The sequence below is a fragment of the Mesoplodon densirostris genome, chromosome 20, assembly GCF_025265405.1.
Source record: "Mesoplodon densirostris isolate mMesDen1 chromosome 20, mMesDen1 primary haplotype, whole genome shotgun sequence".
NCBI classification, from domain to species: Eukaryota; Metazoa; Chordata; class Mammalia; order Artiodactyla; family Ziphiidae; genus Mesoplodon; species Mesoplodon densirostris.
In genome coordinates this window covers 14479704-14506962 of record NC_082680.1, presented here as the reverse complement: position 1 = coordinate 14506962, position 27259 = coordinate 14479704, and positions in this window count along the sequence as shown.

Sequence of the window (27259 nt, the reverse complement as noted above, 5' to 3'; positions counted from 1 at the left end):
ACTTGACCATCTACAGTATCACAAAAGTGAAAATCTTTAGAACTGTCCTCGAACTGTACTTCTGCCTTACCTGAACCTAACCATCAGCTACCCACCTGGCCCATGTGATTGCCAACATCTCTCCTTCTCTTCCTGCTTTGCCTTCCTGCTTAGGAGAGCACTGAGTTTCCCTTCCTGTAGACTATTATGACCACATCTAAACTGGACACCCTCCCTCTGGCCTCCCTCTCTTCTAATACATTACTACTTACTGCTTACCATCCTCAAACAAATAAAAAATAAAATCAAAACAGCAAAAAACAAAAAATTTTTAAAAGAAAATAAAAAAGAATGTCAAAACAAATAACAAACAAAAAATAAAACCAAAATAACAAACATATGTCATGCATGTTCTTGTTTAAAACCATCATGAAATTTTCTTTTCTACAGAACATAAGGTATAAACCCTATAATACAGCATTCAAGACCAATCAAATCCCAGCCCCAACCCGCCTTTTTGACACACTCACTGCACTCTCAACACAAAATGGAAAACCAAAATTTAGTCATCTGTTCACTTAGACTGGAATTCTTTTCATTCCCCCTATTCCAATGGTTAGATTAAATCCTACCTCTCCTTCAAGGCTCATCCTCCCTTGTCATACTCTCCCCAATACTTCAGTCTAGAAACAGGCACTCCTCACTCCTGAGCCCATCTGACATTAATGTAACGTATTCCAGATTTTAATACATATTGCCTCACATTTTGCTATCCATGCATAATCCACTCCACAGGACTCAGCTCCTCAAGGTGAAGATGACATTCTATTTATCTCTGCAGTCCCCACAATGTCTAACATAATAAGTACTTGGTATATACATATATGTTTGTTCAACTAATTAGTTAGTGGACTCAGATTGTTCATTAGTTCAACCCTATTGTTAACTTATACTCATTTTTAGAGACTAAATTTAAAATATGTTTCAAAAGAATAGAAATTCCCGCATCAGTTTGTCTCATTTTGTGTTGTGATGGCTGGTAGATTTCCTCCCACAGAAGAGATTTCTTTGGAAATCTTGATAAACCCTGGACCATGTCACCACCTGTGGACATAATTACAATTACAATTTGGATGTGCTTTGTATATCCAGACAAGCCAAAGTCCATGTTTCTTCTTCAGTTTACTTATAAATAAAACTACCGTTGCTATGGATGTGTCATCCAAAATATGCTACCAGGAAATAGGAGAGCAACCATAAAAAATGCAACTCAGTAAAAAATTAGCAGCTCCATTCTCGAAGTATATAATCATGTTTAAAAGAAGACTTCCTGCAGGAATGTGGAATGGATCATAAAGTTAAATTATATGATAGTTAGGACAAGTTAAGTTTGTTGCGAGAAAAAAAAGAAAATAGGAGTTTAGAAGCTATCAAGCCCTTACACTGTAGTATTCTATTGCAGAAGAGTATTTGAGTACAAGAGAGACTGTATAAATATTTTAAACCAGAATGATCAAACTTACATGGGAAGTTCTTCATGACTTCAAGGGGCAGGAAGGAAGGAAAAACATTGTCAGCTTTTGAAATTCCACGTAAACAAAATATGGGAAAATCTTTCAGAGGCCATGGCACTCGTCCTTTGTTTTTCCTCTTTAAAAAGCAATTATGTTGTTTCCCTTACTTTAACGGTTGACAAAACATGGACTATTTATGACTGATTGTGCTGAAGGGATTTTACTCAGTGACCCTTAAGTGTTACAATCCAGCATGGAGCAACTAGAAACAGAGAAACAGATATAACAAGGGAAATATAACTTGCTACTTAGCTTTGCTCCCAGAGAGGAATTCGAGGTCTGCATCAGAATCAGAGGGTGGGCCTTCTCATTCCCTTCCAGGATGTCCAGTGACAATAGCCAAAAGGATGACACTCAGAGGTTCTGGACTCACAGAAAGAACTAAAGATTTCTGGTGTTTTGCCAACTTTAGAAGTCAAACATGTGTATGACATTGTTCCTCCCATTGCTTGGAGTACCGAGGGGCTAATTATGTGTTTTTCAGGCTCAACTTTTTCCCAGTTTTTAATTTTGTATGCTCAGCTATTTGGCCAGTTTCGATTTATTAGCCTTTTTATCAGAGAAAGTCAACAGCTAATGCAAAGGAAAAGAAAATAAAACAATTAATTTTGTAACTCAGAATTATAAGACATTTTATTTGGAAAGATCTCAAGTTCCATGAGGTCAGGGACTAACTTTTACATTGTTGTCCCCCTAGCAGCTAGAATAGTTCTTGGCACATAATACTCAATAGACGTTTCTCAAATTAAGGGAAAAAATGAGTAAAATTAGACATGAGAAATCCAAAATTTGTAAATTATCTAAGACATCCTGTTTTCCATTTCTATGATTAATTGAGAGTTGGCACTGGTAAAAAGCCACGTGACATACATGAGTTTGTGCCCATCAGTGTTCCACTTTGGCTGCTTGGTATCACAGGGTGGTTGTGATTCCTTGATCAACATCCAAACCCCAGGTTGCTTTAGAGTTTCTAAGACAGCAGCTTTCAAACTGTTTTTATTGCAACCCAGAGTAAGAAATAAATTTTATGTCGATACAGCACATACACATCACATCACACCACACTACACACACACACACACACACACACACACACACAATGTAATTTAATAAAGAAAACAAAAGTTTCATGGAACACTACTTATTCTTACTATGCAAAATATACTGGTATGTTCTACTCATTTCATTTTAAATTCACTTCATGACCAATTAATGGATTATGACTTGTAGTTTAAAAAACCCTTGGACCAACTTAGCTAAGCATGAGGGTTGTGAAATAGTCAAATCTTAGGTCACATCCCTTATGCAGTGGATCTCTGAGGGTACAGAGTTTCAAGATACTCTCAGAAATTGACTGGATTCTAGACTTAAAATTTCCAGATAAAAATTCACGTAATGGTTCTGAAGTCAAGAAAACCACACACTTCTTTGCACTAGGGCATCTGCTGAGCTGTAAGCCATCTCTTGGCCACATGCATCAATCACTCACAGTTAGTGACTTGCAATTTTCAGAGCACATGCAGTTGGGTTTTGAAGGTTGTATACAAGTTTCTCAGCAAGTTCCACACTCGTGAGGACACTGTGGAGGTATCGTTAACAGTGAGGTTGGAGAAGGAAGACTCTTTGAACATTGACATTGGACAGGGTTGATACCAATCACAGTGAGTCACTCTAAAGACTAGAAAACACTCTAAGGAACTGAAGCCATGACCCAAACAGGTGCAAAGAACCTGGGGTTTTCATTTTAATTATCCAGACACTGTTACTCCTTTGCATTCATACATTCATTCACCAAATACTGTGTCTCTTCTATGCCAGGTACCGACCTAACAACAAGGAAAACCTCTGTCCTGATCAAGCTGCTTTGAAACCTGGGCTATGATATTCAATGTATAATATGGGAAATATGCATTCATTGGCATATTGATCACTGTTGCATATCTTTCATAGAGAAAGATAAAACTCACCTGTACATGTAGACAGACTACTTCCTAGACACTCAGATTTGCTACATGTGACTACTAGGAGAACTGAAATATGGAGTCACGGGTCTACTATAGTAAAAGTGGAACTGATAAAACCAAAACTAGTTTCACCCCACCTTACCTTTCTGTTATTTCTCTAGATACATTTCACTCCTCTACCCAGTTTGTGTTGAATCCCACCGCATGCAGGGTGCTGTGTTAGGTGTGGCGTCCGAAGATGTAACATGTGGCCCCTCCCCTCACAGTGCTCACAGGGGAGTGTAGAGATAAACATACAAGTTATTTCCTGCACAACAGGATGAGTACTATAATGGAATATGGGTGAGGTGCAATTAAAGCATAAAGGAACACCTAAATCAGCAAAAAGGAGTCCACGATTTTTACAGAGGACATGGTGCTTGAGCATTGAAGGATGAACAGAAACTTGCCAGACAGATGAGAAGTGAGGGCATTAAAGATGGAAGGAGCACCATGTGCAAAGTTACGGCATCTGAAGATAACATGTAAGTCGGAGAAAAGGCCCATCATTCAGCAAGAGAAGCTGAAGATCAGGCTGATAGTGGCCTTATAAGCCTTGTTCTGAAAGAAGCCAAGAGGAAGGACAGTGATTTTAGAATCAGCAATAAACCAGTTCAAAGCCATGGACATGGATGAGAATTTTTAGGAAGATTAAACACATGAGGCGCTCATTACTCCCAGTCTGTGACCTATACCTGAGTGACTGCTTCCTCCTTATACTATTCCCTGGTCCTATACAACATCATCATCATCATCATTACCACCACCACCAACAACATCACAGTTTATGGAGCATCTACCAGGGACTTCACGTCTCATATTTAATCCTCACAACAGCCCAATGAGATAGGTTCTATTATTATCCCCATTTTCCCCAAATCACCGATCCAACGATGGATGGTATCAGGTTTTGAACTGGGCTGTCTGATTCCAGAGCCCCTAGGCACTTAGCCATGGTGTTATCCAATATATCTGTACAGAGGTAGTCTGCACCATATCCCCAGGCTCCTTGGCCTGGATAATAAACACTGTCTACAGCGCACTGAGTTACAACACCACTAAAGAAGAGGCACAGCATTCTGCCTGAGCTCTCTTCACATCAGTGTTAATTACTGAAACTCTCCTGTTTCTAGAATTATTTCTTACTACCCCTTTCTGGGTTACCTTTGAGACTACTTTAAAGCATTCACCATGTAGATTAGTTGTTGCTATTTGGCATGTCCACTGTTGCATAATTTGCAAGTTGCAGAATTAGTACTCAGCAGGATGATTTCAAAGGCTACTGGAAAGTATCACTCCAAATACATTATGCAGTGGGAACTACCAGTACTGGGCTTGTTTGAGCTATAAATTTCCTGAGAAAGGGAGGTTAGTTTATACTTACAACAACTGTTGAGTATAAATCAAAGGAGAACATTTGAAGTCAGATGCTTCATTTGTTATAATGTGCATTTTATTTTCCAAAGGATTGCAGGATCCGTGTTATCTTCTTTACTCAGAAACTGAGTGGCTGAAATAATCTCTGTGTCTTTGTGGGTAGAAGACTTCATGGTCAATCAACACTTACTTGTCCGGTGAACTTGAACTCTTGGGTGATTTTACTGGTGACTGGATTTAAAGGTTCTATCTAGCTAGTTTTATGAGAGTGACAATTTAAATAGCTTTCACAAAAGCCACAAAAACACTAGGCCGATTGGGTAACAAAGTAGTTCCTTTAAAGTTAAATGAGTCATAATTTAGCATGCAGTAGATTGATTAGAGAAACACTAATGATTTGGCATACAGTTAGGATCCAGGAGTCATCTCAGTAATTAGAACTGTTATAATGGCTATTGGCACTACGTATACAGCAAAGACGGGTCATGTCAAGAATCCATTCAAGCACTTGTGGGTTCAGAGATTCAAACCCAAGGTGAACCTTTTGGCGTTTGAGTTTGTTAGCTGTTGGCTAAATGCCACTTCCTGTTCCTAAGAAAAGAGGCTTGAAAAAGTCTCATAAAAAATGACTTAAAAGGCTTCCTTGACTTCAAAGGGCTTTTACAAAACAACATTTTGATGAGTTAAGTGTAAAGGAATCAGAAACATACGGATTAAATTTCCCTTAATAGAGTCATGTGTCTAAAAAAAGAGGGAAGGAAAAGTAGCAAGTTCATTTGCTTAAGATGTTTCCAGAAGGTCCAGAGTAACTATTGATTCCCAAAGTAATCAGATTCTTCCATTCCAATATAATATTAGCATAGCAACATCTAGAAAGCCATGTCAAAGGGTCCAATGGAATAAAGACCTGCATTTGTGTAGGTCAGGTTATACCAGGTCATCCTCCCTACAGTCCATTATAACAGCCTCCACTTTAAAGGAAATAACAGTGTCACAGGATAGAGCCACAAAGAACAAAGAGAATTTCTAACCAGACCTCTCACTCAGGTCAGGCAATTGTCATCAAGTCACCACACTGACACATTAAGCTGACTTTAGTGTCTGAATGAAGAAAATACAAACAAACACTCCTTAGCCATGAAGTGTCACACAAAAGGCAGCATTATCTGTTATACATGCCTAATTTCCACATCTTTAATCGTAATTTTGTGGGTTTCTAATCCTTGAAAACAAACTAATGATTATTTCCCAAGTCGGGGGAGGTCTTTGGATAAGAACATAACTGCAGAATATAGAAAGAAATAAAAATCATTTGAATCAGTCTTGAACAACTGCAAATTCTGGTCAAGAATTACTCATCAGGTTTGCCATGAATTTAACTGAGCGACAGCTAATCGCTCATTTATTCTGTATCTGAAAGTCTTAAAAAACAAAGCATTTAACTTTTGAGGGCAAATAAAAACAAGACCACACATGTTTAACAATGCAGCATTAGATGTCAATGGATATAATTTTGACCAACTATTAGCCCCTCAATATAACCCAAGTTAATTTTTTATATTTGGCCAAATTCAATGGTATGAATTTTGAGAGTAATATTGCACTAGATGGATCCCTTGTAGTTATGGCAGTTTCAGATCATAAAAGAAAAATTTTTGAAAGTGGACATTTCTTATTTTAATTTGCTTGTGACATGAACTGCTATAGTAACACATAAATACGCTGCCTTCTTAAAACAAACTTAGTGAGGCAAAAAGGTCCTAATTAATTGAATCCATGAGTAACTTTTCTAAATAGTATAGTTTTATTTACATCAATGTATTTCATAGAAAAGGAAATGAATAAGAACTTCAAATATTGGCTTATGGAGTCTAGTAATGTTTACATGTAATTCCAATGAATGTAGATTGGTAAATGCATTTATAAAAGTAAATAAATATTGCTATTTTTATTTTTTTCAGCATATCTTCAAATTTGATTCAAGTAGACATGTACTATTTTAGCAAATATCAAGCAATCAAAAAACCAACGGCAGATTTTTTGTTTCTTTATATGCCCCACATCACCAAGTCCCTAAGCATGTCCCATGACCCAAAGACCCCAGAGGACAAAAGAACAACCTGGCCATGCTTCTATACCCCAGCAAAGTTTGTGACTTCTGAGGAATGTTGCCAGTGATTTCACCTAACTTAACCTTAGTTACCAGAACAGAATTTTCAATGTTTCTAAGCAGACAGTTTTAGGAGAGCTGCTGAAACAATTACTAAAGAATAAAATTATGTTAAGAGGACAAATGACTCCTAATATTTCAGAAATGTTCAAAGAAGTGATTTCACTTAATTGTAAATCCTGGAGGGAAATATTTGCCTTGAAGGATTCTGATAATCACTGACTTTACCTTGTCATTCTTCAGGAGAGGTGAAAGGCATAGGACAATCACATAGCAGACACAACTGTCCTTTCTTTCAAGAAAGATGATTTGCAAGTTCCTGCTCCCCATTCATGTCTAAATCTTGAGATTACCTACCCACTTCCCTTTCCAAAGATCTTGAATATTTTTCAGGGCGGTGTTACACATACTGAGTAGTAATGCTCTAATATGATATAATTGCAGGTCAAGAAGCATTTAGTCCAGCAAATACCTCCCCTTCCAGGAATGCAGCTCTTGAAATCCTGCTTTTGAAGAACCATACACTTAGGTTAAATATTACTCCCTGAGGTTCTCCTTACAAAATTTATATCCTTCTAGATAGCTGGTAATTAAGCCACTAAAGCCTCTGTGTTAATTAACCCATCAAGAAGCTCTCTGTATAAGTTTTGGAATATATGATATCAGTGAGTATGAGGAACAGGAGAAAGAGCAGAAGAAAAAAAAGAGCAAGTTGATTCAAAGACAATTTTCACCAAATTTACCAATTTGTCTAAAACTAGCCCCACTTCCTACCCCCATAGACTGTGAGCTCTACCACCAAAATTATATTTTTCTTCCACATTTTTTTTTTTTTTTTTTTTTGCGGTATGCGGGCCTCTCACTGCTGTGGCCACTCCCGCTGCAGAGCACAGGCTCCGTATGCGCAGGCTCAGCGGCCATGGCTCACGGGCCCAGCCGCTCCGCGGCACGTGGGATCTTCCCAGACCGGGGCACGAACCCGTATCCCCTGCATCGGCAGGCGGACTCCCAACCACTGCGCCACCAGGGAAGCCCTCTTCCACATTTTAGAACAATTTTTATGTGCATATTTCAAAGTTGTGTTACCTGATCATCAAATTCAAATAATGCAACTTCAGCTAGAAATACCCTGAAAAATGACAACCACAACAGTGCCTCTCTCCAGGGTTAAATAACCCTTTCCTAACAGCTCAGACTGTGTTTCACTACTGCATTTCCTTAACTGAGAAACTGTTTTCTTATATCTAAAAACGCTGACTGGAAGGGGAGTAGAATGGCAAATAAAACCTCAGGGAGTTGATTTTAAGACAAGCTTTAGTAATGTTTGGGACCAAAGTAGCAGGTAAAATATGTTTGCAATGCACAGACCAAAGGGTCTCCACACTTCTCTAGGATTTTTCTACCAGTGGTGGTCAAATAATCTTTTTCTCACAAAGGAAGTCCAGTTTTGCTTATAAAAATAAAAATTCTAGGAGTACCCACTAGCTATCTCAGTAGGTGTTAGCATATCTTTGCTAAACTGCTTTTGTTCCAACATGTTGGGCAGTGTCTTAGTCCGTTCAGGCTGCTATAACAAAACGCCATTGACTGCATAGCTTATAACCACAGAGATTCATCACTCACTATTTTGGTGGCTGGAAGTCTGAGATCAGGGTGCCTCTATGGTCAGGTGAGGGTCCTCTTCCAGGTTGCATATTTCTCATACTCACAGGGCAGAAGGGGTTAAGGATCTCCCTGGAGCCTCTTATAAGGGCGTTAATCCCATTCTTGAGGGTTCCCTTCCTTCCCAAAGGCCTCGCCTGCTAATATCATCACAATGGGGGTTAGGATTTCAACATGTGAATTTGGAAAGTTCACAAACATTCATATCAGAGCAGATAGTAAAATATAAACCTTTACATTTTTTCTTTAGAGTAGATCTGGCATACTAATTTGGATCTCTACTACAGTTACAACTAAGTAACAACGATGTGTTCATGTGGGTAAAAACTAAAAAGGAGAATGGAAAAGTGAATAAAGTTGATTTATTAAGATAATGAAATCATGGAGGATATTTTTCAGCTCTAATTATTACAATTTTATTTGTAGAGTGTTGTTTGTTAAGAAGAATCCTAGCAGGAAAATCACTTATTTAAAGCCTTATCTTCATTGGGCAGGATTGCTGCAACTTTTGAACTATCCTAGGAGGAGATGACTCAGCAAGTTCCACAGGCTTCTTTCTTGTAACTGGGTCAAAGTACCCTCAGTGTTCAGCTAACATCCTGTGGTTATCCCGCGTGCCTATAAAACAGGTGTCTAAAACGATTTTGAGGCTCAGCCCACGGCTAACCGGGCAGACCTGAGAATAACACAGACACGGTTACCCCACAGAAGTCACAAGCTGGAAACTCCATGAAACAGAGTAAGGAGATACTGGAACCAACAGCAAAACAGCCTTGCAACTGATTTATCTTGGTCAAACGCTAATTGAACATCCTCAATTCTGGGAACCGGAATGATGCCAGAACCTAGGTTGGGCTAAACCTCCAAGTCCAGCTGGGGAGACACTAAATTACTCCAGCTTGGAAGTTGGGTGTGGGTCAAACAGACAAGCCAGGCTCCTTCCCTGACACCCACCCCCCAGTTAATCCTACCTCCTTCTCCTCCCTTCTCAGAGTAGAGGACTAAAAGTATGCTTCCACCTCTAGCCCTTTGACTAGAATGTTCTATCCCTCTCTTCAAACGCTGTATTTTCTTTACTCTCTCTCAAAGGCCCAAAGTCACTTCCATTTATTGCGTAAAGCACTTCAAAGCCTTCTAACCAATGTCAACTCTTCCCATTCCAGGCATTCCATTCCCAGTGATGCTTGGAAAATATTGGTTATTCATATTAACCACACTAATAATAATGGCACAGATTACGATTAACCCTGAAAAATCGAATAATAATATAACTGCTTTATTGACAAATTTAAATTTCACTCCCATTTTATTTTTTTTTATTTATTTTTTTTGCGGTATGTGGGCCTCTCACTGTTGTGGCCTCTCCCGTTGCGGAGCTCAGGCTCCGGACGCGCAGGCTCAACGGCCATGGCTCACGGGCCCAGCCGCTCCGCGGCATGTGGGATTTTCCCAGACCAGGGCACGAACCCGTGTCCCCTGCATCGGCAGGCGGACTCTCAACCACTGTGCCACCAGGGAAGCCCTCACTCCCATGTTAAAAAAGTGGGACCCATGTCTAATATGAGATGGGATACCACATGGCTATGACATTCTGTCACTTTAAGGCAGTTGGTCACCTTGGCAGGGACACTATTTAGGGGCAAGACTACCTTCCAAACTTAGAGACAGCTTTGTCTCATCCGTCTGCCTCTATGACGTTTGGCCTTTGACACATCCTTGAATTTAGTTCTAAACCACACTCTCAACTCATTTTATTCTTCCTATTTATTCTATCTTGTTTCAAAGCATCCTAGCCTTTGACCTCATGAATCCTCTATCTCTTTAGTTTTTTCATCAAGCTTCGGTACTGCTTTAAACTTTCATTTCCCTTCTCAACTGTGATTCCATTTCTTCCCACTAACTGTACAACAATTAAGCAAAGATACCATCTGTCCACACAAGCTCTCAGGACCCTACACACACGCACAGGCTCAGATTGTGGCAGCCTCTCCAGGTAGAACCAAAAGTAAGTGACACTATTTAGAAGATGTCCTGTTCTACCAGGTGTAATCTAACTCATGAAAAAAAAATAACAATCATAGTAATAATTCTGGACACCTCTGAAGAAAGTACTATGAAAGATAAACTTAAAACTTGAAATGGGATTTAAAAATCTCAATACTTTTATTAAAATACATAATAAAAGGGAAGCTTCTGTATTGTCTTTAGATTTTATTCTTAATATTCAATTTTTTAAAATAAAACTGACTAATATTTTAACTCAAGAGTTTTTTTGGTTTTGTTCTATTTTGTTTGTTAATCTTACTTAATTCCTGGTAACTTTCTCTAAACACCACTTTGCTCATTCTTTCATCTAATAAGGAGGTAAATAACTTCTTGTGGAGAACTGAGAGGGAAATTCAGCCATGGAGTTCACTGACTGAAATCAGTTGCCTTTAATGTACTAAAATGCTATTAAATAAAACCTCTCCTTTTAACTTCATAATATGGAAAGAATTAAGTGAGCTGTAAAACTGGTTTTATTATGCCAGACATGGTCTTCCTCCAGAATGAAAACCTTAGTTAGTGCGGTGACTCTGCACAACATTGAGAAAGAACAGAAACCTATTTTATATTTTGAAATAGACATAATCCATAAATGCATGAGTTGGTGTATATTATAACAGACTACTGAAGACAAATAGTTAAATCTATTATTATTCAAAAAATACATGGGATTCTGCTGGCTGTATTGCCATATATTATATGCCAGCAATCCTAAAATATAGATAAAAATTGTACAACCTATAGGACGTTATTATATAGAACTTTAAAATTCCATCTTCATATCTTCATAATGCTACCATCTTACCTCCAAAGAAATTATTGTATCTGGAAAGCAAAGTTAAATAAAGAATTTCTAGAGTCTATTATATGATGTCAAGTCTAGAAATACAATATAGGGTAAAAAATATTAAGTAATCAATTCTTAAGACTGACTTTTCATTCTGCAGTTCAGCATATCCCTAGCAGGAAGTAATAGGACATCATTTTCAAACACGTGACTTCCTTTATTACACACTTGAGACTTCAGACTTTAAATGGAATTATATGCTTTCTTCTGCTGAATCATGTTCCTACATTTAACAGGCTGCTAAAATTTGAAATCAGAAAGGAATTTTCCCTTAGAACACTTTCGAACAGACAGGGTAGTTTTTTTCCCCTCTGCTCTTGGGATCAGTGAATGGGGATTAACATTAGTGAAGAACAAAATAAATGTGAAAGGATGGGCATTTTGATTTGTCTTTTCATCTCCAGCTTTGTATTTCACCCTAAGACTTGGCATAAGGAATATCATTTCATCTTGAAGCTCCTCAGTGGTTAAATGATTTTTGACTGAGTTATATCCTCCTCAGTACAGGAAAATTGATTGTCATGTGCTCATAGAAACTAGTAGTTATGCCATGAGGACCTGTAATGCTTGCTGAGGCTGTGTAAAAATTGTAAAACGTGACAATAGGAAAGGTAGTAAAAGGAACCAGAAATTTCATTATGGTTTTCAGCTTCGTATCCTAGTCCAAACTGAACCGTATTTTTGAAAACTAAACTTGGGGGAAAAAACTGTCTTAGTAGGAACAAAATTTAGGGTCTTCAAATTAAAGGACTGTCCAGAAAATGATCTTGTGAAATTAAAGAAAAATGAACAATCTGACCTCAAATCATTATGATACTATAGCATGAGTAAATACAAGAAATGTTCATATTGATCAAAAACTCCCAGTGTATTCTATTGCTTCTCTGCTCTTAGAAGTACTAACAGAGAAAACAAATTTGCAAACAAATTTGTTTGCAAGTGTATACTGGCAAGATAAAATTTTCACATTAATGGTTAGTCTTGTGTGCCTATAAATGTACCTTGGAAGCAAAACAAAAAAATTCACCAATTTTTTAAAAAATCCAAGGTTCAAAATTTACAAAGCAATGGAAGTATCATTTATTTTTAAAAGAAAGTTATTCCATTTAGCCCCAAAAGGTGTCTCTTGCTGGCAATATTAACGAAGCTTGTCATTTTTCCTTTATAACAAAAGCAAGGAAACTTATCATGAATCCTTCTTAATAGATTAATCCTCATGTTTACATCGGCTTGACATTTTATGATTTCTTCTAGCACAGGAAACCATGCCTTGAGAAGCTTGATGGTGTCTTATCAAATTCCTAGCAGCAGTAAGACTTAACCTGTTTGACCTCTGCACATGTGCACAGATGGATACTTTGAACCAATAAACCCAAGCAGATTAGCCTTCTAAAAATGGCTTAAGAGCAGTTTGTGTGATTTTAATTATGCAATTTTACCTGAATTCATCAAGAACAAAAAAAATCAATGGCTTATATAACACACCTGATCTTGTTCCCTGTTAGTTGCTCACAGTCTGAAGTCCCCAGTGATCCACACAGGAGCCCGTGACAAAAAAGCAATTGCTGGATTGACTGATATCTCAGTACACTGACTTTTACAAAGGTGAGTTACACTGAACAATAAAAAGGGATATATTATTTTGTCTATTTCTATTATTTTCTATTCAAAATGTAAATAAGCCCTATGACTGCTTGATGGGATGAAGTAAATCAACACAAATCTGGGTTAATTTTATTGTCAGCTTTCTATTACATCTCAAAAGAAAAGCATTTAAAGTTTTGAAATCTTCCAATGAATATCTATATGAAATCTATTTTCAGAGACAAATAAATTATGCCTTTTGGGCTTCCTTGGTGGCACGGTGGTTAAGAATCCGCCTGCCAATGCAGGGGACATAGGTTCGAGCCCTGGTCTGGGAAGATTCCACACGGCGCAGAGCAAGTAAGCCCGTGCACCACAACTACTGAGCCCATGAGCTGCAACTACTGAAGCCCGCGTGCACCTAGAGCCCGTGCTCCACAACAAGAGGAGCCACCGCAATGAGAAGCTTACGCACCGCAACGAAGAGTAGCCCCCGCTCGCCACAGCTAGAGAAAGCCCATGCGCAGCAATGAAGACCCAATGCAGCCAAAGATAAATAAGTAAATTTATTTTTTTTTAAATTGTGCCTTTTATTTTGCATCTCATTATGAAGAGCAGTATAATAATAGCAGTCACTAAACTGTAGTCCAAGTGATACCAGAGCTGCCTTGTAGAAACTCATGATATCTCTTTCTGTTTGAATTGTAAAAGGAAAAGCCCTTTGCCCGGGCATGTCCTCTGGGTACTCTTCCTTCAGCTAGACTATTTAATTATTAAGCAATCATGAATCTACATTTTCTAAGTAATACGTAGTACTTTATTATTATTGTTATTTTTAATTCTCAGACTTGAATTTTTTCTATGAATGTAATTTCTCATTATTTTAGCCATGGCTCTGTTTTGAGCTCCTTCCAATGTAGTACTTAATCAGACCTAGTTCCTTAAAACTAAGTCAGAGAATCTATTCTAAGAAAATAAACTTACTAAACTGAGAAAGGAGAGAAATTAACTACATTCCATTTCAGATTGTGACAGGCAATGTGGGAGGAATTCTCCCCTGACAAATGTATATTTTCCTTATCTGTTCTGCACTTGTTCAGTCCACTAATACTAACAAATAGAAAGCATGTGGTTATAAATCTATTATCTCCAGTATATTTTTATTGTGGATGAATCTTTAATGTAACCAAAATGTCAGAGTCTAGTAAAGTCAGATTTGACTATATATACAGAATACAGTTGTTAGGAAACTAAACATTTCTGAGTATTTTTTAAAGTAAATTTAATAGAACTCTTGGGAATATAATTGTTTTTAAAGCCTGAGAAAAATAACTTTTGAGGATTTCTTTCTGAAATAACAGCAAAAGAAGGGTATCATTAAGGTCCTATACTAGTTAATTTCCCTCTGTGAGCCATTTCTGCCCTCTCTCTGCTTTGTTTCCATTTGAACTGTGATGAAAAGTGATTTTAACATTTGATGTCCTGGTGTGTTTCCTCCTTATAAATAGTAAAAATTGTGTAAATTGTTCTGTTTAACCTTTTCGTTTGGACCACCAGGAATCTGAGAAAACATTACAATTCATCTTTAACAATGTTTAAGATTATCATGGCGGGTATATCTGTATTATTATATTGTATGGCCTGCATGGCTGTATTCCTTCTCTTTTGTATTTGAAAATCCCTCTCTACCTCCTCTCCAGCATCCTCATGATGCCCTGTCAGATGCCCAGAGACTTATTATGATTTCCATCCATGGTATCTTTTTGGAAAAAGAGTGTTTATTTGTTATTCATGACCAACTTCCATGTGACTTCTTCTCCGCACCTCACCCCAGTCCACCCTGAGTCAAGTGTGGTAATGGGATGGAGCCAGGCAGAGTAGTCCCCACTGTCATGTCCTCTCATTGACAAAAGGGAGGTTCTGAACCTCTAAAACTGCAGAGCATATGCCCACAAAGGTCTTATTTATACGCTGACCTATATGGCTATGCAACACCCCAAATCTGCATCTTGAATTGGATTTCCTAACTGATGAAAGATGCAATCAATGTTCTGCCTTAACTCATAGGAAATGTCTTTTCAGCTAAGGGAACACATTATAAGTCCTAACACAAGGGGGAGAGAGCCTCCCAAGGTTTCAGGTCATCTGGCTGCCTCTCTGACCTCCTCTTCAGTAGAGAAGAAACCACTCACCTCCAATTAATTTCCTGGCCACCTCCATCACCCAGGAGCAGGAAGGTAGTTACTGTCCTACATACAGCTCCCATAGCATTCCACAAATCTACAGACCTTAGAACTGTGGCTGAAGGAGTGTGTTTTTCATATATACTGCTTACCAAGGAAAAATAAAGAAAAGATTGCCTAGAACAAGAATAAACAAAGAGCTCTAGACACGATTGAAAGAATAATCATTTTTTAGAATAAAGTTACACAGGAGGAGAAAGAGACTAGCAATGCCCAAAAGGTGACAATGCATGGATTGTGCATATACTTCCATTTATTTCCTCAGAGAATCTTGATCATAGGTCATTATCAATAGCACCCCCAGCTCCAGAACAATTTTCCATTGAGCATCTATCACTATGAAACTCTGATGCTTCTCTTCACCTGTGACCAACACCTTAAGGGTAAAACAACTTGTTTTATTTTGACCTAATCATATCACCTTATATCTATTTACTTCAACCAGGTCTCCTTTGAACCATCATGTCCAAATTCTGCTACAAAAGGTTCATTGTTGCTATTGTCTGTTACCTTTGTTTTGTCCTGTATTTGTTCTGTGCATCAAGATTTGCCTCCCAACATCATCCGTAGCTACAGAAATTCTGAGTCTGACACTCACAGGTCATCTTAGTTAAACATGTGAGTAGGAAAAGAGGTTCGTGTGGTGGTTAAGCCTTCAGGACTCTGGGATGAGAAAGACTGAATTCAAATCCTGCACCTGCTTCTTCATAAATATATAAACTTGGGCAAGTTACTTAATCTCCCTGTTCCCCAATTGTCTTTCCATAAAGTGGAATAATAATGCCTCTTAAATGAGTGGCACTTATTAAAAGGTGGTGAGAATTCAGTGAGATAGTAAAGTGCTTACACAGTATCTACTACATTGTAAGTATTCAATAAATTTTAGTCATTACTACTACTTGATAATAGAAGATTGTTCTTTTTTTTTTTTTTTGCGGTACGCGGGCCTCTCACTGCTGTGGCCTCTCCCGCTGCAGAGCACAGGCTCCGGACGCGCAGGCTCAGCGGCCATGGCTCACGGGCCCAGCCGCTCCGCGGCATGCGGGACCCTCCCAGACCGGGGCACGAACCCGTGTTCCCTGCATCGGCAGGCGGACTCTCAACCACTGCGCCACCAGGGAAGCCCCAAGATTGTTCTTTTTTTATTTCTGTTATATGCAGTCATCACTCACCTTTATCTTCTGTATAGCAATATAGGCCAAAACTTATCATTGACTGAAATGAGATACTTCACTTATTTTTAAAACCTTAGTCTCCTTCTTTTCCCCCTGAATTATTCAAAGAATGCATTCTATGCCTCTATGCTTATTCTTGTCTTCCTTCTTGTCTCATCTCTCCTTCTCATAGGGCAAAGGACAAAATAACTACTGTGCCATTTTGAGTTCCTTGGACACGTCATAGGTTTTCAAAAACACATGCTTTTGCATATGATTTGGCCTCTGCTTGGATGGAATTTACCACCACCAACCTTTTTTTGTTGTTTGCTAAATTCTTATTTATCCCAGAAAGCTAGGTCAAATGCAGTATCCACTGATAAGCTTCCCCTGGTTTCCCAAGGCACAGTGAGAAGTAGTATCCTGGTGCTCCCATAGTAGTGTAGTCAGAGCTCTAAGTTGCCATGTAAATGTCATATGTAATGGATCTGGTTATCTTCGTATCTCTCTCACAATACACTGAGTCCCTTGAACTAGAGAAAGCCGTACCAACTACAGATCCTTTACTAGATGTCTCTAGCCTCTAACATGTGGATGTTATAGATAATAAATATATTCTGAATGCATGAGAGTCTTCTATCTTCTATAGAAAGAGGCTAAATTATTCATAAATGTACCTAAAATATGGCACTTAAGGACTACAAAATCCATAGAAAGGCTGAAAGAAGAAAAAAATAAAAAAAGCAAAGTAAATGACCCAGGAAAGTGCACTACACAGAGGGACTTTTCAAGTTTTCTGCGTTAGCTGATTTATTTTGACAAAAAGTGCTAGAGCCAGAATTCCATAAAAGCCTTCCCTTTGAGCTCTACCATGTTTTATCAACAAACATAACTTGTTATGACATAAAGTTACTTTCTTCTTCCCAAGCAACTCTTCACCATCACTTAGTATCTTAATCATTGGCAAGATTAAAATTCTAAGATTAAAACTTAGAAAACTATATTCCAACCGAATCTTGAGTATCTACTATAATACGGTTCTCAAATTTGTTGTATCAACAAAGCTTTAAGAATTCTACCATAACATAAAGTAAAAGATCACTTTTCTCATAAAATACATATATTCTCATAGACATTGTATATCTTATTTACTATAAAATATAAGGGCATAAAAATTGTCACAGGTTGTTAAAACTACTATAAATTGTTTTGCTATGAGTTTAAAAATTCTCATGAAATGAATTATATTAAAATTATGCCATTAGACATAAATTACTTCTGGAGTAACTTAAAATACAAGATAACAATAAAATTTACAGTATTAGTACTGGGAGAAAATTTGATAGCTATAACTAAACTGCAGATGGACTAATTCCAGCTTTGCTATCGGCAGTTATTATATTATGATATAGAGCCACAGGTGGGTGTCTCTGCTCATTGGCTATTTAAGGAGGTGAGAAGATCTTTGACAGGCTTCTTCCCAGCTCACAGTTGCTAGGAAATAGGTCTTATTCTGAGATCTGATATTTGATTTATTCCCAAATGTCTGAGTTTAATCCTCTAAATCCCTCCTCCAAAGCATATGAGCTATCTTCTCATTCTTTCATCATTGTGGAAATCTTTATTTTAAGAAAGTAAATTTAGGGCCTCCCTGGTGGCGCAAGTGGTTGGGAGTCCGCCTGCCGATGCAGGGGATACGGGTTCGTGCCCCGGTCTGGGAGGATCCCATATGCCGCGGAGCGGCTGGGCCCGTGAGCCATGGCCGCTGAGCCTGCGCGTCCGGAGCCTGTGCTCCGCAACGGGGGAGGCCACAACAGTTAGAGGCCCGCATACCGCAAAAAAAAAAAAAAAAAAAAAAAAAAAAAAGAAAGTAAATTTATATCTCAGAAATGATTCAATGCAATAAAGGTATGACATGTAGAAGAGAGATTTCCAAAGGTCCAGCTATATTAAGATCACAAAATTAGATAAAGGACAGAGGAGTCTCCTTAAATAACTAGTTTATTCCTATCTTGGCACAAGCAGTGATTCTCAAACTTCAGCAGTGTGCCGGAAAATTTTAAAGAAAAGATTCTTAGGATTAACTTATATTTTCTTTTAATAAATATAAGGAAAACCATGGAATTATTGAAATCAGCATGAAATGTGAACCCAATCCAATTATTGTTCAAATCTATCAAAAAACGATTATCTGAAATTAGTTTTCAATTTTTGCAGACACTGAAGAGAATTTCTAGTTTCAGCACAAACTTTACCACCAAACCACTGATGGAAACAAATAAATTCTACATATCACTCATCTATATCAATCCAAAGATTATTTGAGGGCTTCCCTGGTGGCGCAGTGGTTAAGAGTCCACCTGCCAATGCAGGGGACACGGGTTTGAGCCCTGGTCTGGGAAGATCCCACATGCCGCGGAGCAACTAAGCCCGTGCGCCACAACTACTGAGCCTGCGCTCTAGAGCCCATGAGCCACAACTACTAAGTCACGCACCTAGAGCCCATGCACCACAACAAGAGAAGCCACCGCAATGAGAAGCCTGCGCACCACAATGAAGAGTAGCCCCCATTCACCACAACTAAAGAAAGTCCTTGCGCAGCAGTGAAGACCCAACACAGCCAAAAATAAATACATTAATTAATTAAAAAATTAGAAACTAAAAAAAAAATAAAAATGCTTGTAGAGAACTCACAGATCCCAAAGAACACATCTGAGAAATACCCAAAAATCCCATTTTAAGAACCGCTGAATTAGATTGCTTCCATGTCCTGGCCGCAAGAGGGAGGAGATGGGGGGATATATGTACATGTATAGCTGATTCACTTTGTTATAAAGCAAAAACTAACACAACACTGTAAAGTAATTATACCCCAATAAAGATGTTAAAAAAAAAAGAACCCCTGAATTAAAGGATTGGACACTCTTTCTCCAGTTCCTACAGATCTACTTAAATCACTCTTAGACACTCTTTAAACAAGAAGCAGTTGTTCTCAACAGGGTCATTGCCATAAGTACACGAACTAAATAAAAATGCCAGATTTTCCTGACTGAATTATAGCAAGTAAGACAGATCAAAGTCAACTGGAACAAAAGGTCATGTAACAATGAAGTTCAAGTGGCGTTTACTGACAATGACCAGAGATGTGAGCACAGAGCAGAAACACACTGAGTAATTCCTGTCCAGTACGGTCCAGCGCAAAGACTCTTCTAGTGGTCAATAAGACAAATTAAATACCACTTTCTACTAACAGAATTAAAGGCAGCAGAGGGGTAATCTATGGCAGGCAGGCTCAGCATATGCAGGAAGAGAAAATCCTAGTAACATGTCCCACCTACTCAGAGGACCTCAGACTGCCTCAGACTGTTGGTGCTGCAAAATACCACCCTTATCTCTCCAAAAACCAGGTATCTAACTTTTCAACAACTTCCCAAATACTTCCAATCTCAGGGAAATCCATCTGAAAAGCAAATTTAGTTAATTTAGAGGGCTTAATTGTTAGAAATAGTTATTTTTAAAATAGCTGTCATTTAGGAAGTATAAACTATCACCTGCCTTATTGGACGTTTCTGTCTTGTATCCCGTTAATTTCTCACCATGATGCTATGAAGTCACTGTTGTTATTCCCAGCTCATGATGAATAAATTGAGAGGTTAAGTCTTAAGAGAGATTCAGTCAACCACATCAGTTTCCACTATATGCACTGGTGGAGACTAAACTACTATGACATATATATGGTGTACTATCCATTACAGAACAGACACCTTCTTAATTTATAACCACAGTTCTATCTTGTGCCTATTAAATTCAAAACCTTTAGGTCAACCCTTTGGCTACTTCCTAGCATTTAATATATGATATATGTAAAGTACAACCTCCCTGTCCTGAACTTTCTACTTTTGTCTTATTTTTCTGTACTCACATGTTTTCCTTCACTCACAGGAAAGGAAAAGCACTCCAGTGTCTCCAATTTATGAAAACACATGCCAACATATTTAGGATCTATATTACAGAAAAGATAACAGAAAACTTTTTTTTTTTTTTTTTGTGCGGTACGCGGGCCTCTCACTGTTGTGGCCTCTCCCGTTGCGGAGCACAGGCTACGGATGCGCAGGCTTCGCAGCCATGGCTCATGGGCCCAGCCGCTCCGCGGCATGTGGGATCTTCCCAGACCAGGGCACGAACCCATGTCCCCTGCATCAGCAGGCGGACTCTCAACCACTGCGCCACCAGGGAAGCCCAACAGAAAACTTTTAAGGAAACAATTTATCAGCACTTTTACAAAAGATGAAAACAGACTTCTTAGGAAGTACATGTGATAACACAGGACAATTGTTTGAACAACATCATCTGATAAAAGCAATAATCAAGAAAAAAACAGTGAAAAAGTAGACAATGTGACATGTGAGGGTCATTCTGTGACCATAACAAGTATTTCATCTCACATCAAACACCCAAACTATTCCCTTTCATGTGATGTTCTTTGTATAACGTCTCATGCAGAGGACATGAACTTGATAACTGACAAAGTTTTCCAGGATATTTTTTTGAAAGAAAATACTTTGGCTTATGAATATTTCTGCTAAAAAGTGGTTTTGAGATCTGAATTGCAGATAATCACTTTAGTTCTCCCATCCTTTTCCCATAGATAAACACAAACTATTTTATCATTTATTTTTCTTAAATTTAGAAGAAAACATCAGATGAGTAATTTGGTGCCTTTTTTTTTTTTACTAGATCTTTATTGGAGTATAACTGCATCACAATACTGTGTTAGTTTCTGTTGCACAACAAAGTGAATCAGCTATACATATACATATATCCCCATATCCCCTCCGTCTCGAGCCTCCTTCCCATCCTCCCTATCCCACCCCTCTAGGTCATCGCAAAGCACCCAGCCAATCTCCTTGTATGCTGCTGCTTCCCACCAGCCAACTATTTTACATTAGGTAGTGTATGTATGTCGATGCTACTCTCACTTTGGTGATATTTTGATTGAGATAGTTTGGTCAAATCCAGCTGATATAAACTTAGTACTCCATGTCCTGCAGTGCATGAAATCATTTTTTGAAATAAATTTATATCTTGTCCTTGATTGCCTTAATCTCATAGATGAGGACTCTGCAGGCATTTTGTAGCACTGGTATTTCTATCCCTCTTTAGGTATCTGTTCCTAAAGTCATACACCATTTAAGATACAAGCACAGGGCCTCCCTGGTGGCGCAAGTGGTTGAGAGTCCGCCTGCCGATGCAGGGGATACGGGTTCGTGCCCCGGTCTGGGAGGATCCCATATGCCGCGGAGCGGCTGGGCCCGTGAGCCATGGCCGCTGAGCCTGCGCGTCCGGAGCCTGTGCTCCGCAACGGGGGAGGCCACAACAGTGAGAGGCCCGCATACCGCAAAAAAAAAAAAAAAAAAAAAGATACAAGCACTGAATAATCCATTTCGAAGGGTATCATGTGCCTTTTTCTGGGTTGGGTATTATACAGAAAATCACTTGTAAATTGCTTTTAGTCTTACTAACTATGCTATAAACTACGCAGAAATCTGAATGGTAAAATAGAGCATCTAGACCATACTTCTGGTTTTATTTATTACCTAAAGAAAAGAGTCTTTAACATTTTCATTCTTATATTGAATGTATTTATTGTCTACAAACCTCTTACTAATGTGAAAATCCTATTTTACCAGCTACAACAATTCAGTTGTCATGAAATTGAATAAAGACAGTAAAGAAGAACCACTGAATTTTTTTCAGCACAGTGTTTTTACAACTTTGTATATTTCCCTTTAAACGAATCATCAGGACCTTGGCAATAAACTCTTTCATACTCACACATCAAGAAGAAAATACCTACAGCATTGTTTTCCTTTCCGCCTACTTCTCACATTTATTAGCCCAAGTTACCACCCATGTCAATATGAGTCACATCTCCCTGGACATATATTTTATAATCATTCACCTCAGGATATAATCAGCTTAGATAAGGACACTCTTTAGAAATACCAGCCACTACCCATTGTCAGAGGTCAAGTAAAAATATTATGTCATAGAATTTTAAAAAGTATAAAATACAAAAAGCATAAAAGAATAAGACATTCTGTGCATTTTATAGTCATGGCTGGAGCAAAAAAAAAAGTGGATTAAGTTGTGATACAGGAAAAAATAAGCAAATAGCTAAGTATATATTTTCATTCTCTTCAATACGATCTTATCCAACTCCTAATGGAAATATTTAGATAACAGTCACACACTTAATAAACATTTAATGAGTAAAAAAGATGAACAGATGTTTTACATTGCCTTCCTAAGTTAAAAAATTATCTTTGGTCACTTATGTATTATTTATTTAATGTTCATTTGAAAAATAATGTTCAGCTCCTACTAGTCTTAAATGCTGTACTGGACCCTACAGATGTAAAAGGGGAAAAGGCAGACACAAACATTGTATGGGCTACACAGACAAGAGGGAATCACAGCGTTTTGAAATAGACCTCACTTGGAGGGAGCATGTAGGAAGGGATGCCACCCAGTAACCCTGCCATGAGGTGCCAGAGAATCCCTTCAGAGGTATGAACTTTTAAACGTAACCTGCATGATGACTAGCAGTTAACCCAGTGAGAGGATGAAGGGGTTCATGGGTGGGCTGGGTGGAGAAGAGTGTTACAGAAAAGCGGTGGGGGGGGGCGGGGAGGAAGGAAGGAAGGAAAGGAAAGGCGGAGGGGGGAGGTAGGAGGAAGAACACCACTCTGGGGCCACTTAGCTATAAAGCAGTCAGTCTGTATTTTACTGCTTTGTTTTCCTGCAACCACAGATTTGTATCAGTTCCATGAAGTCCTTGTAATCTACATAGGTTTAGAATGTCCTGGTGCTCTCATTTATTCTTCCTTAATTGATCAAGGCTTTCTTGTAATATTTATTACCCTTCCAAAGATGAATTTTAATCTCTGAAATATCCAGACTTTTTTCTTAAGTGTTAAAATATCTAACACTGAAAGCTTTTAAGGCTTAGTTCTGTAATTATTTTGCTGAAACATCCATAAGATGAGCTATCCATCAAAATAAACTTGGGGGGGGGGAAGCTTTGCCTTATGTCAGAATAATTTTAAACTTAAATAACACTCTTTGATAGAAAATTCTGCCTTTTTACATAATCATTGCATAATGTGTAGAGAATTAGAAACAAACTTTATTTCTTAACACTGAAACCAGCCTTCCAATAAAATTGTATTATATGTATTATTTAGATTTACTGAGTAAGCTATATATATGAATTTGGATACATTTTAAAGGTCTGTATTGTTAAAATAATTTCTAACAATAAATGGCAATATTGTCCACTATCAGTATTACTATTTAACCTCAAAGGGTACTATCTGTTTTAATATATATGAAATTATATTGAGCATTTTAGGCTACTAGTGCCTGCATAGGTTTTACAGAAAATAATTTCAAAAATATTTATTTTAAAAACAATGACATTACATAAAATTTGGAAAATATAGGAGATAAATCACTCAAAAGCCTTCCACCTTAGTGGAACAGCTATTGGCATTTTACCTATTGTAAGGTATTCACAAACTGGGTGGGAATGAGGTGTGGTATAATCAGGCAAATGCATTGCTCGCTGTCTTTTCCTGCCTCTAGCACTGACACCTTAATCTCTGTTTGAAACCCTCTCGCTGGCTTCCATCCAGGGCTTGATGCCAGGAAAGGCAAATTTCTACATGGAACAATTTGCAAAATAAGTCTCAGAGTCCCTCACAACCCCTTCATTTGTAGGATGCGGCCTCCTAACACCATGGGCATCTGCATTAAGTTTCCTTGGAGATAGCACACATTATACCAGCCTCCCCCTCACCAGTACCACCAAAAAGAAAATATAAGGAAGATAAAAAACTGCCATTGCGAAATACAATGTTGAATGACTCTTTTTTTTAATTTTTCTTCTGCTGCACCGCTTGTGGGACCTTAGTTCCCCGACCAGGGATTGAACCCAGGGCCCTCGGCAGTGAAAGTGCAGAGTCCTAACCACTGGACCTCCAGAGAATTCCTGAATGACTGAGTCTTAATTCAAATATTTCTATCAAATAATTTCACAATGTCATTGGTTCAACCAAAAATAAAAATTTGGAAAAAATCATTTGTATAATAATGTAAGATTTTACTCTTAAATCTAGCATTTCCTTATACTGAACACTATTTTCATTTAAACACACTGGAAAAAACTTTTAACCTTTAACACTGAGAGAAGTGGGAGTTTTTTCCTTTGGTATATTCATCATTATTATTTTAATTTCTAGTAATTCTTTTTTTAGATACCATCCCCCGGCCCCCCAGTTATGGGAAAAAAATCAAAAGATTTTAATAGACAGTTATTATGTGAATTTTTATATTGTAAGTATTACAATAAATATTGTAAGTTTTCTCAATATTCACTGAATGACTCCAAAACAGGGGTTCTATGGAGAGATATAGTTAAATCGCTTATTTTTCTCTTGTCTAGTCTACCTTCAGTCCCAATGCCATCTTTTCTTTTTTATACAATCTGCAGAAAAACTGCAACTTTCAACCCATTTCCTTCTCAGCTCTCCTCCTGGTCTTTATTATCTTCCTGACCCCCTTTTTGCATCTCTCTGTCCCCTAAAACTTTACAAGACATTGAAGAGTTAAGTGAGCTCTTGCTCACTTCTCTACCAAATACAAATTAATTTTTTGGAGAACAACTTGGAAATAATTTAAAAGTCATAATTTAAAATTTTACCATACAATCTTATTTCTAGGAATTTATCCTATAGAAATACAGCACACAAAGATGTATAAAAGAAAAACTTTGAGTATTCTTGGTAATAGTATAAAATTAGAAAAAAAATCATAAATGCTTCCAATAAGAAACTGAATAATGACAGCATAGCCATACAATGATGTATTCAATTAAAAGCATATGGTGTATGTCTCTGTATTGTCTTGAAAAATACCCATAATAAATTGTTGAGTGAAAAAATTTACAGATCAGGATATAACATGACTCCATTTACATTATACATATTGTGTGAAAAAATTCCAGAATATACACCAAACTGTGAGAGAAAGCAGACTTTCACTTTCTGCTTTATTCACTTTTATATCAACCTTTTTTATAAATCAGCAAGTATTTCCTGATACTAAAAACTGTTAAACTATATTAATTATAAAATTTGATACTAGCTCAGGAATAGAAAAATAAAGTTATAACTTATACCTGATCACATATAGAATTTATTATATTGATATGATAATGATGGCATTGTAAAATAATAAGAAAAATGGATTATTCAGCAAATAGCATATTTGTTTATCCACTGGAAAAGAAATTAAACTAAATAACCATTTATTTCCTTATTCTAAAGAAAACAAGTGATTTGCCAATTCACCAGATTTTTAAACCTAAAAAAATAAATTCATAAAAGTTCTAGGTTAAAAAACAGGTAAATGTTCTATAACATTACAAGCATGTCACAAAATCCAGAAACACTAAGATGGTAGTATTCATTTTCTCAGCTAGGTGAAAAATCAGAGAGCTTTACATCTATTTGTTAAGTATTTCAATTTTGTCTCATTTTTAACAATAAATACCATGCAAGTAATAAATAATTTTTTAAAAAATAAATGGGCTCAGAATGGACATTAGAAATTTTGAAATATAGTTGTAAATTTCTATACTTCATGGCAAAACTGAATCATGGGAAAGAATACATTTTATATAAATATAAAATACAATTTATTTCCTAAATTGATTTATTTGCAAGTCTTGTCTTCCCAACAAAATTGTAAATTCCCAGAAGGTAGACATGTGATCTTATTTTTTTAATATAATGGTTCAGAGGTGTTTGACTATATATATATATATACACACACACACATATATATTCATTTCACTTTGGTGGTCAATAGTTTATCAACGCTGCATGGTACAACATGCTATGTTCATGTTTCTCTTTTGTCACTAAATTCAGTTCTATTCACTTGAAGACGGAAGGCCCTTAACATTCCAATCAAGAGGTTTTTGAGATTTGTGAACACATTAGCACATTCTATTTATCTCTCTCACAGCCAAAAAAAAAAAAAAAAAAAAAACAACCAACCAACCAAACAAACAAAAACCCTTTTATTTCCTGACTCAAACCAGCACTTTTTCAGACATCTTTATTTTTCTTTCCATTATTATCATCAGCACTAGCACTGTCTTCTTTTCTGAGAAGGTCTACTCAAAGAGTTAAATAAATGCATACTATACAGTGTGCAATTGTAAAGATGCAGAGAATCACAACCATCATTGAGATGTGGAAGCTGAGTTGCTTCTTTTCTCTGGTTAAGTGACTCATCTCTGCCTACCAAACTACAGTCTTTAAAAATTCAAAATCTTAACTCCCACAAACTTTTCAAGGGATAATTTGGCAATACTTATAAATAAAACTTGAGTGCACATAAATTTCTGTATTTATTTAAAGAGACAATATGCTTGTGTTTGAAAAGGAAATTCCTCGAAGAATATACATGAAACCCTTAATTTTGGTAAAACTGAAGACAAGTGGGACTGGAAAATGGAATAGTTCAGGGAACTTTTATTTTTCAAGAGCT